The sequence below is a fragment of the Chlamydotis macqueenii genome, chromosome 2 (genome assembly GCF_036417535.1).
Source record: "Chlamydotis macqueenii isolate bChlMac1 chromosome 2, bChlMac1.mat, whole genome shotgun sequence".
Lineage (NCBI taxonomy): Eukaryota > Metazoa > Chordata > Aves > Otidiformes > Otididae > Chlamydotis > Chlamydotis macqueenii.
Window position 1 is genome coordinate 105,010,116 of NC_141557.1, and position 12,955 is coordinate 105,023,070.

The window sequence follows — 12,955 nt, forward strand, 5'->3', positions numbered from 1 at the left end:
TGCCAATAGTGTATTCTGTAGCTGAAAGACTCATGTTTCCACTAAAATTTATATTCAAGTACTGGAAGTACATAGATGATATTTTTAACTAAACTATCAGGATTACATACTGTCAGTACCTTTCCAGAAAACTGTACACATTATTAACAACCAGATCTACACAAAGTTGTCCCTGCTCTGACTTTGTGTAGGGGGTAGACTAGATGAGCTCCAGAGGTCCTTTCCAGCCAAATTGCAATTCTGTGAGTCTCAGGTATTGCTGTGAAATATCACACTGACTGTGTGCTACCCACACAGAGAAAGCTGAACCTTTGCAGACACCTACACTTTTCAGTCACAGAACTATTATAGGATAACCTGACAATCCTTGTTTTTACTTTTAATGAAATGTGATATTCAGAGAAATATCTCTAGCTGATTAATGTTTTGAGGATGTAATTCAGATTCTGGACTTCGGTTTTACACAAGCAGTCAAGTTCTTTTTCGGGTCAAAGATGTGATCATTATGTTTACCCAGCATAGAACTCACTCTGTGTGGCAAATCATTGTACTGTTGTATTGCGTAAATGCTGGATTATGGATCTAAATGTCATATAGTAATAAAATATTGTTTCTGCTATAAAATAGCATTTGATTCTTAAATTTTAAGTTTGTAACTTGCATGCTAGATACACCATGGTAGGATCCAAGCAGTGTTTTCTGCACATATTTCTATCATCCATAAACACAGGACTACTACATCACATTTCTTTGTCTTGACTGTTGCTTATTCGTACAAGAGAATGTCAAAAGGACAACAACCATCTCTAAAGGTGTTACAGAATTGTAATATAGAGATTGAGCTCCATCTTGTGGAATACAGAGCAGTTTACAACAGATTCTGTTTTTCCCTTCAGAAAAGGCATCATTTAATTAATTTCCTATTTGAAGTTTTCCTTGTTGAAGTTTTGAATAGATAGGGGAGAAAAGTGTTACAATATGTCTCACATTAATAAGATGCTGCGAAGAAGAATTAAAAGTATTGGGAGATAGAGCCACAGCAGATAATGTTTTGGTGAACATTTTTGTTAATACAGGAGATGACACAAACATTGCTACAAACTGGACTATTCATATTTTTTAATATTCACAGACATATTGGTTTTCAGCACTCAGGGTTTGAAGTCTATTAATAATTCACTTAACTCACCTCTGAAAAAAAATAATTTTAGGCATGTCTACTCTTATTTTCATTTTCCAGTTATACTATAGAAGATGTGTTGCACGATCTTTATGAAAATAAGTGAATGCATTCTAAGACGCACATACAGAGAGTCCAGTTATGAGCTGTAGTAATCTGCTGAGTTAAACTTTTCTGTTGAAGAATACAGTATTAAAGACAACTGAGTGGGAAAATAAAGTCATTATGTGCTTTTAGTGCATATTACTAAACATAAAAAATGTTGTCAAGACTGAAAAAGTTCCTCTTTAACTTGAAATGAAATATACCACTGAAAGGCATTCAATACAATATGCTAAATACAGGTGTTTAAAAACAGAATGAACCTTTCAAAGGTTCAAATACACGTGTAATCACTCATGCATACGTATATACCACAGGGAAAGCTAGACTGTGTGTTTTGTGCAGCTATAAAGATGAGATCATCTGACATGGTATTTTTTTAATTGAGGTATTCCAAGGTAAAAATGTGGGTGTTTAATTTTTAAGTGACTCCACTTATATCTAGGCATCAAAACTGCAGACAAGCACTTAGCAGAGGTTTGAAAAGTGTCAGGCATACAAGTCCTAGTCCTGTATATTTAGAGTTAGTTTTCCAACAGTTTCCTTTTTTTTTCAGCTCATTAAGCATGAAGGGATGTTTGGTTTCTGTTCCTCAGAGTCTGCAATACCTGTGACACAGATATGTGATGTGACCAAGTACATAGATATAACCCCCCTGTACACAGGAGAATAAAATAAAATAAAATAAAATAAAATAAAATAAAATAAAATAAAATAAAATAAAATAAAATAAAATAAAATAAAATAAAATAAAATAAAATAAAATAAAATAAAATAAAATAAAAATCCTAAACAAGCACCCTGGAACTCCTTTTCTCCGCCTCTCTCTCCTTCATCTATGTGAGTTAAGTAAAGGGTGGGCTCAGTTTTGTAAAGTTTTGATAGAAGTGGTATTGATTTCAGAAGGATTGCCAACTTTACTGATGACATGGTTAGAGTTTGGGGAAATTAACATGGTCCACAAATCTGTTTTGCATGTACTCTTTACTTGAATAAAGCCTAACAAAATTTTAAAAGACAATGAAACTCAGAAAACAACTATCATTAAGTGAAGTAATGACAATTGGTGCCACACAGAAGTTTCCCTTCAGGAACATGGTTTGTAATCTGAGTGCTGATGGATCCCACTGATTTCATGATTGTGAACTTCAGTGCTGTGGGGATATGATGATGTTGACTCCTAAGCACAGTCATATCTTTCATTATTGTTGGGTAAATGCAAACTCTTCTCAACATCTTTGGAACAATTTAATTTTAAAACACTTCCTTATGCAAGTAGTACCATTATATCTTTTTTTTTTGCCAAATTGCCTCCTGATATTCTGTTTGTCCTGCTAAAACTGAAAAGCATCTCAAAGAAATTGAAGCCTCAGGGGTTGATCAAACTTGTGGGGAAACTGGTACTTTCCTCTCCAGCTGAAGTAGAAAATCTGGTATGAAGATGGAAAAGATTATTTGTTTATGAAGCACAGATTTTTCTAAATGCAAGAGGTTTTAACACTAAGTATATATGCTAAATTATAATCAAGTTTAGATTGACTTTTTTTTCTGTATCTCCTTTATTAGACAGGTTTTGCCACAATCAAACTGTGCAAAAAAAATTGTGAGTCTTGTGTTTACTCTATTCTTTCATTTATTTTTTTTTTCTAGACCTCATGAATTATAGTATCTCTTTATAGATTTTTTTTTCCTATTTGCTTTTTTTTTTTAGGTCCTTAAAAATCAGGGTCATTTTAGATGAGTTGCTATGGATTGTTTTTATCCTTGAGAGTTTTATGACGTTATACAGTTCCTCACTAGATGCTCTTCTATGCAGGAAAAATCCAATATTTTAGGCTTCATTCAGTTGATCAACATCTAAATTCTTTTGTTTTAATTTATGTAGCTGTCTTAAGAGAAGATCAGTGCATTCATTTTTCACATCATTCCTACTTCTTTTGCATAATACATATCTTCACATTACTGATTAAGATTTCAGATGAAAACATAGATAATTTTGTAATCCAAGCTTCTCCTTTCATAATAAAACATATTTCAGAGCCTTTAGAACATTAAATTATGTATATATAATTGGAAATTTTAGAAACTCTTAATGTTAAATATCTTTTATGTGAAATATGGAATTACTTTGGACCACTCACAGCTATTGTATAGGAGTGGATACAGTCTCCACCTAATTAGGTATGAGTTTGATTGTTAAGCTCTTGTTTTGTGATACTTCTTCTTTGCCTCATGTTTACTTATCTAGTTCTTGGAATGGGTATAGCACAATAATATTGCTTTAGTTTAATAAAGAACTAATCACCAGATTAGAAAAGCTTAAATAAGATATGCCTTAGAAAAATGTATGTGGGTTAATAAAGGAAAGTAATACCTATATGGGTGATATTTTTTTTTTCTCAAAGGTTTCCGAATCAAATGGAATGCCAGAGAAGAAAGAAGAAACAAAAACTTAAGGAAAGGTCTTCAAAAGATCAAAAATACTCAGAACTACAGAGACCTTTCATGGGAATCAACCTGACTACAGGAAAACACAAAGTGTTATGAACTTCATGTAGAAGACCTGTTTGCTGCATATTAAAAAAAAAAAAACCAAACAACTAGTTTCCTTTCCCTGGTTTTTCCTTCCTAGTTTTAAAGAATATTGACTGTGATGCTCTCACAGTTAAACGAAACATCTAAATCTTTTGCTTTCAATAATAAATAACACCTTGAGAAAGCCGGGTTCTAGATTACTCCATCAAGTTATTTATATTAATTTACTTGAATGTATTATTTTTATAAATAATATAGATTTCTATTTTTTAACTAGTTTTACCACTGAAAGTGTAGACTTCTGGGGTTCTTTTTATTGTTGAAGTAGTTGGGTAAATGATTTGTTTTCTGTAGAGTGTTTTTATGACTATTAATAGGAAAACAGCAGACAGTTTGTCCTCAGATTGTGAACAGATTGAGAACCTCTCCGTTCCCAACATCCAAGAATCTCCCTTCGTAGTTGAAATTATAATTTTTGTGACTATAAGAGTATTTTTCAAATGGGCATTTGCTGATATTTTTTTTTTTTTGAGCATTTACATAGCAGGTTAGTAAAGTCTTGGAAGAAGAAATTACAGGAACTTAGAGGAAAGTGTTTCTCTCAAATGCCACAATCCAAGCAGGTGATGGTCAGTGGGGCTATTCCAGTGTCTTTTACACCTTGGAGAACCTCTGAGGTGTCTGATTGTTCTCTCTCACTTTTGTGATTCAGGCAGCTGTAATGTTTGAAGTAAAAAAAAAAACACAACACTTTCTTTCAAGTCAGAGGAAAAGGAATTACTATGAACTTCTGCCTTCCTATTTAGCACAGAGTCTGGTCTACTTATTAGGAGTAAGCAGCTGTTTGCACCTAAGGAATTACTTCATGCTCTATAAGCTTAAATCCTTAGCATTAGTCTGACATTTTTCACATAGAGCATTCTAGCTTAATAATGACCTTGTGCTTGTTATAAGGTGTTGAGAAGTGTTTTCAGAGTTTATTGAGTACAGTTAGGAATACAGAAAGTGGTTTTGTGAGCCCTTCTTAATTTAGTGTGTGTTACATGACTGCCTACAGAGTTTCATAGTGCTTTGCACTTGTGCTCATTAAGTGTCTGGTTTATTGTATTTAAACAACAAATGACTTAATTATAAGGAATGAAAAAAAACAAAGTAAATGTTTGATTAAACTCAATAAAAACTGATTAAAACAACTTTAATTAGATGCACGTGGCTTGGATATTTGCTTTGAGTCATGCAGATAAATTATTTCCCTACTACGCATAGAGAAATCATCTCAGCTAACTAATATTTAACTCTATGACGAAGTCTACACAGGTGGAAACGAGATGACCCAGGAAAGGAGTGAGAGGTACTTTTTAGAGCATATTGGGAATACTTTTTCTACAAAATCCCTCATAAATAGCTTATATTTTCACTTCAAAACTCCTGAAGAGGATGTGTCCTTCCTATGAAGGACACAATGCTTGTGTGATTCAGATGCTGAAAGGCAAGTAATAACAGGCAAATAATGCATGTGTTTGATCCCATTTCATACCTCATTTTTCTCCTCATGAATTTTTTTCTCTCTTTCTTTTTTTTTTGAGATTTATGGAAGAATCAGAAATAGAGCAGGGTCTCTGTAGATAGTCCTGGTGAAAGAAACAAGCCTTCAGGGATAAGAGTAATAGGATTAATTATTTCTTAAAAGAGTTCAAAAGAACATGGCAAAAAAATTAGAAAGATATAGCTAAAATAGCTCAGCGAGAAGATCTATGACTTGTTTAAAGATTGGAACAAGAAATTGGGTGGAGTAGACCTTAGGTTTGTGGCATATTTTTCTTTATTATTGTCCTGGAGAACACTTTGGACCGCATAGTTAAATTTCTTCTGAAGCTTTATCAGACGTTTATGTCTGAGGTGCCACACCTAATTACTCTGCTTACAGTCATATGCATACTTAGACGTGTGTGTGATGGGGCGGGGGGGGCGGCGGGGCGAGGAGCGGAGAGGAAGAGTCCTCCCTGTTTGTAGTGGTATATGTACAGAAACTAATGTGTTTCCTTAAATTTATATTGAGAAGGAAAACTGTGTCTCTAGCATGAAGGATCAATGTACCTGAAATGCTAGGCAGAGGCTTAGAGCAGAGTATAATGAAATATAATCTGTATAAGCATCCATTTAACTCTTGCTGTCCTGCCTGGATTTAAACTGCAGATGCCTGACAGATGTGACAGAGCTGACACAAGTCCAGCACTTAAATGGTGCTAGACCCTCAATTATGTAAGCAGATTCTCTAGAGAGTTATTTTGCAGGCTTAGTCTGCTTGAAATGAAGCAGGTGAGTTAATCCTTTCCATCCCAAAGCTCTCTACCAGCAAAGTAGCTGATAAAGACTTTGAGTCTTATCAATCTCAAGTAGGATTATCTCTTCCACCTTTAAATTAAGAATGTCTTAGCACTTTTTAAAGTAAATGGTTTCATGGTCAAACAGAATATAATAATGCCTAAAATAATCTGCATTCCTGCTAGATCCCACCTCAAAACACCCTGAGCTGGAAATTACCTCTGATAGCAGACAGGGCACAGCAGGTTCCCATTCTGAGAAGTGCAGTATCTTCCTCAGCTTGAATCAGGGAAAGTCCCAGTCTGAGAGAGACCTCAGAGCTGGTCTCTGACTTCTGGAAAAGCTATATAAAAAGTTATATTAAAGTTACACAGGAGAGCGAGCCATACATGGAGTCTGATTTCTGCTGGCTGCAGCTATCCCAAACAGCAAGCATAGCTTTTGTAAGGCACTTTTTTTTTGTCTCTTCCATGAGGGTGCTCAAAAGTTTCACTTCTCTTCAGCTTGGTCTTTTCCTATGTCTCTCTCCTCAGCTATGTAGCCCTCCGTGACCTATTCTTTTTGAATGGCTTTTAATTATTTTTCAGTTGTTCTAATTATTTTTTTAATCATCACATGAAAATGTTAACATTAATTTTTAAAAACAGTGGCACAACAAATTTAAAACCTTTGCCATTCCAAATAAAAGCTGTAAGTGTGCTCTATATTTACAGAAGCAAAAAGTTTAATTTTGTGGTTTTGCTCAAATTTCTAAATATAGTTCTTCAAGATTTTGACATTTTTATAAGCTTGAGTTTCAAATTCCTAGTATGAGAAAATTTCTAAAGAAAGTTTCAGGTTTTTATGGTGCTTTTATAACACACTGTGAACATAAAAAAACATTTTTTTCTTAGATCATGAAACTTTTCAGCAGTAGTTACTTCAACTAATTGAAAAATGTGTGTGTTACGCTAAGATTAAAAGCATGTCTGTGCACTATGGTTTTCAGATTATTGTCTTCTGAAAGAGGCTGAAGGAGGAGAGAAAAGAATGAAAGTGTTATCCTATGGACAACAGTTGGACTACAGTCAGCATTACTTGCCGAATCATAAGTTACCTGGTATAATAGCAGAAACAAGTATCATTACCTTCATAAACATAACAATCATCTGAAACACCACCACAGACTCCAGGTAACAACGGGATTTTTTTTTTTTTTTAAATAAAATCTTTTGGGGCCTATAACCAGCTGAGAATTGAGAGACTCATTGTCTTACTTCATGTAAAAACACCTATTTTCACAGTTCAAAATAATATTTTAGGAAATATTTCATATTATATTTCTTAGGAACAGATTATGCTTTCAAGACTGTTATGTTGTATGATATGTACTGGGTGTGGCTTCCAGAGTCATTTTGGCTGTAAAGAACTTGAAGGTGGTATGAACTTTATGTAAGCAAGAATGAAGAATTGGACATTATATGATATTCTAATGTATTAAGGCTGTAATGCAATTAATATATCCTGTAATAAAGATATATATCATCACTCCCAGTAAAATCACCTTCTGAATTAAAAACTTGCTCTGAAATACATAACAGATGGTGATAGGATGAAATTCACTACAAAACCATCACAATTTTCTGTATAATTGGCTGTATAAATGAGTCATATTCAGTTCTGGAATAAATACTCTGGCAGCTGTAACTCAGTACATATCATAGGTTTGCCTTCAATTTATACTGGCATTACTGGAAGCAGAAATTTCCTGATAATTTTATCTAGAATAACTAAGAAGTCAAAAACATGAAAAAGGAAATTCATTCCACTAAGTGTTTTTCTAAAGGAAATAACATTATTCATTTTATATAGGCTATTTACTGTTCTTATTCAAAGCTAAATATTTGTGGACTAACCCCAGTTTCAGTCCTCATTGTGGCAACCTTTATATTTAATTTCCTGATTAACTCTACATTGAATTAAATCACATTGAAATATAATTAGAAGAAATTGGCAATAAAATATAAAAAGCAAGAATTCTTCATAAACCTCAGCACATTAAGCACCAAAGTCTAATGTACAAAAAGAGATGTTTTAACATCATAGAATGTGTACACGTATGTATAGATACAAATGTACATACATATATGTATATGCACAAAAAATACATGCATTAACATGATACATATATTAAAGTTTCTTTTCAATGTAGATGTTTTAAGAGTTTTATTATTTTATTCAATTTTACTAAAATGTGAAAATTGCTTCCCTGTATAATCCAATGTACAATGATGCCATTATATAATCTAATTAATGGCTGTTTTCATAGAATCATGGAAAGATTCGGTTTGGGTGGGAGATCTTGAGGTCATCCTGTTGAAGCTCCGGTTCAAAGCAGGGCTAACTCCAAAACTGGAGCAGGCTGCCCAGGGCGGTGTCCAACCAAGTTTTGAAAATCTCCAAGGACAGAGATGTCTGTGCAACCTGATAGTGCTTAACAACTCTCCCACAGAGTTAGAATTTAAGACAATTAATTGAAACCAGATTGTTATAAAGATCTTAGGAGGGCTGAGGGATTCCAGAGGGGGTTATTTGATTGTTTCTTACACAATTGGACAAATTTGAAAAACACATTTATCTTGGAATTAAAGGGGATTGCTAAGAAATTAACTAAACAAATAAAACAATTTCTCATTTGGAAATGAGGTGCAAATTATTTTAATATGCTGAGATCATCATCACAATCTGAAATGAATACACAAACTGTTATTAAAAATTAAAATGTTAGCTCAGCAGCCATATAGTGCATTTTTGTAATCTGAATTGAAGGAGAGAAAATATTAAAGAATGACTAACATAAGTTGGAAGCCAAACACTGCTTGCCTTCATATTATTTTTTAAAATATTGGATGGTTTATGCTTTAGCCATTAATTGCTCACTACAGCAAATTAGACACACAGATGTTTCTCCTAGAAACATGTAATGTCAAAACCAAAATAATTATTTTCTTTAGTTGCTAAAATGTTGTAGCTTATTTTTACATATCCACAATATAGCCTAGTTAGAAAGACAACTGGTCTTTATTTTTGTTAACAAGTTATCAGAATTTCTTTACAGGTAGGGAATTCATCCACATGTTTGAAAGAAGCAGACTGACTAATAAATATATTGCATAGTTTTTTCAATGATATAATTTAATTAATTCTAAGATATTATTTTAATACAAGTAAGGATAAAGCTGTAACGGTTGACCAAAGGAAAATTTCTGGTAGTTACTAGAGCTTACCTAGCCACAGAAAAGTCGCAGAAATTTTAAATGGACATTCCACTTCCTCTGCAGAAGCAGTACTTGAATACTAACAGAGAATATCCACAGATACAGAGAGAATGTCAACAGATTTCTTCAGCTACTGGGCAGTTTATTATGGCATAATAGGCGTTTTCAGTCATGTCTACTAGTTAAGATAGCACAAAATGGTAAAGATAGAACAGAAAACATCTAACACACCCCAGTAATTTTTAAATTAAGCTTTCACCAAGAGTATAGGAGATAAAGGCTCGGTCATTTCCTGGGCTTTAAACTAGTATTCCTTTCTGATTAAGATAATATTCTGATCACAGTCAGCTGGACTGTGGGTTCTATGCTGGCTATTTAGTTAGGCATCAAGCAAGTACATGACAAGAAGCTAGCCTAAGTGCTAAACTGTAGAAAGAAGTTAAGAACTGTAAATCCTAATCTAAAAGAGGTTTCATGTGCCAAATTTAAAGCTATGGTTCATATCAGAAAAATAATGTAAGTGCCTAAATCCTAATTTGCCATACTCTTCCACCACCTTACCACTACTTAAACTAGGTTAAGCACATTTCTACCTGACTTTAACTTCTCCTAGTCTGAGTTTTCAAATATATCTCAAACTACACATCCTCAGAAGCTTAGAAACATTTACCTTCTGTTAAGTTTTATAATGACAGAAAAACTCAGTGTTCCTCTAACTAAACATTATAAGAGATTTTATCTAATAATGTACAGGACCAAACCTCTCATAAAATAGAGCTAAGTTGCTATCTTAGAAAAAAAAAATAACACAAACCAATTATCGTGGTTTAGCCTTAGCCAGCAAATAAGTACTACGCAGCTGCTCGCTGACTCCTCCTCCTCCAGTGAGATGGGGAGGAGAATCAGGAAAAAGAAAAACAAAACTCACAGATCGGGATAAATCAGTTTAACAGGATAGTAAAGGAAGAGAAAACAAGAAAAAAATAGAATATACTAAGCATGTGATTCACAGTACAATTTGCTTACCTCCCAGAACTCAACACCCATCCTGTTCCCAAGCAGCAATCCTGCCCCCGGTGCCGTCCCCACTTTATATACTGAGCATGACATCATATGGTACCAAAAATCCCTTTGGCCAGTTTGGGTCAGCTATCCTGGCTATGTCCCCTCCCAGCTTCTTGTGAAAATTAACTCTATCCCAGCTGGACTCAGGACACCAGTCAAGAAGCAAAGAGAAGAGCCTTGAAGTGGGTTTAAATTATCATTGTAATCTACCTTTTGTATTATCACCTGCTGGTTAAACATTGACCAGAGAGAAAAACGCAATCTGAATGGTCTTCTCAAAGTTCACAGTTTTTTCATTGCCCAGGAAGAAATCTTTGACAACACTGTCTAAACTGCTCCAGGTAATACTGCTCTCTTCTCCTTCGGATACATGATTCTGATGCAGTAACAAATAAGAATTAGAACAAAAGGGGAAAACAGAGCACAGCTCCATAGCTTACTTGCTAGCTCATTTATCAAGCAAGGGAAATTCATGAGTTCTGAGAAGTGTTTCTCGACTGTGAGTGTTGTGCATATATACATTCTATTTTACAGATCAAGGGAAATGTTTATTTTTTCCCTTACCATCTTTTCCTTCACAATGGGAGGCTCTCAGCCTTGAAATTCTCAACCTAAAGGTTCTCTTCAAGTCACTGAACAGAGTTTTCATCTTCCCACTGGAATGCTCTTTCTATCCTCTTCCCTAGTCCCTGGTTAGGTTTGGCATTTTTTCATAAATGCTCTGCATAATTTATTTGCCAGATCTGAAATACCATTCCTGGATTTTCAAGGGTATAAGAGACCAATAGCCTATCCTCCTTCACTAAAGCTAAGTGGATTCTAGAAGCAGTAATTTGAGAACAATCTCCTCTTCTTGCCTTTCCAGGATAAGAATTTGTGGGTTTAATGCAAAATTCAAGAGTACATACATACATAAAAGACTGCAAAGACTCAGACTGATGGAAGCAGAGTCTTGTGTCTTCTTTAGATAATGATTAGCTGCTTGCCTCTGGGTAAGGTAAGAAACATCTGTATTTTTTCCAGTGTCCAAAACTATTTGGGCAGAATTAGGTGTCCATACTGTATGTAGCACAATAGGATCCAGAGGTTTTTCAGTCCTATATGTATTTCATTAATAAAAATTAATAACAATATTATCAATTTCAGGGAGAATGGTAATCAAGTAAAGTTTTACTGCCACCGAGAAGTAATCTTAGATATTCAGATAAACTACCCTTCTAATAAGGCCTATTATTAAGTCTTAAAAGTTTTTAAATGAAATTCCAATGAGAATTTAAATATCAATGCTCCAGAATTAGAAACATTAGAAATCATAGAACCATTAGGGTTGGAAGGGACTTTTAAAGGTCATCTAGTACAATCCTCCTCTGCAAGGGGTAGGGAGATCTTCCACTACGGTAGGTTGCTCAGAGCCTCATCCAACCTGGCCTTGAGTGTTTCCAGGGATGGGGCATCCACCACCTCTCTGGGCAACCTGTTCCACCCTCAGCGTAAAAATTTTTTCCCTAATATCTAATCTAAATCTACCTCCCTCTATTTTAAAACCATCACAACAGGCCCTACTTAAGAGTTTCTCCTCATCTTTCCTGTAGGCCCCCTTGAGGTACTGGAAGGCTGCTATAAGGTCTCCCCGGAGCCTCCTCTTCTCCAGGTTGAACAGCCCCAACTCTCTCAGCCTGTCCACATAGGAGAGGTGCTCCAGCCCTCTGATCATCTTTGTGGCCCTCCTCTGGACCCTCTCCAACTGGTCCAGATGGTAAGCACTTCTGTTTTTCTTTTTGTTCTTTTTGGTTTTGGGGCATGTTTTGGGGATAGTTTCACATTACTAGTTCTTATTTAACATGTCTATTTTGAAACATAAATTAAATTTTAAAAAGTCTTGACTTTTAGAAAAGTATGTCTCGCACAGTACTATGTAGTTGTTGAGTAAGACTTGCAAATACTTGCTTCAAAGGCTAGAGAAACTTGATACTCAATTAAATAACAGTACTGGGAAGCTCCAAGTGGAATGGAAACTCCATTCAGGTCTCTGAACATTCCAGCAGTGACTTCAGTTGGTGTCAGGATCTCTAATACATGCTTTCTAACTGCTTTTTTTTTTAGAGAACTTTGGCAAAACAGGCATGGTAAGAAGGTTAGGCAATGTCATACTTCCTTTAGGAACGCTCTTAAGGGACTATGAGGTTCTATGTCCTCACTAAATCATACTACCTAGTCAGAGCAGTAGTTATAAGCTTCAGTTCATTTACATATCCTTTTCTGAGATACATGATTGGTGTGCCTGGGAAATAGGCCCATGAGATCAAATTATTCTTCATTTCAGATTTTCAAACTACGTGCAACAAATTTTATTTAGTGAATATAGTAATTTTTTTCCTACTTAACATACCATTTCCAGCCAACTGAAAGAGACAGAGATTGGTATCACCTTATCAATTACTGTTCATCTCTTCATTATGCTTATTAAGGTATGACATATGACTGGAAATGA

The 12,955-nt window shown here is 34.7% G+C and overlaps 1 long non-coding RNA gene across 1 annotated transcript in view; it reads right to left on the minus strand.

Annotated features, from left to right (window-relative positions):
• Positions 1 to 6,361: 6,361 nt before the first annotated feature.
• Positions 6,362 to 12,955, minus strand: part of LOC147601742 (uncharacterized) — a 68,709-nt gene continuing 62,115 nt past the window's right edge. Inside the window, exon 4 of the long non-coding RNA XR_015257648.1 lies at positions 6,362 to 6,485. This is a non-coding gene — a long non-coding RNA (uncharacterized LOC147601742). The remainder of the gene's footprint in view (positions 6,486 to 12,955) is intronic.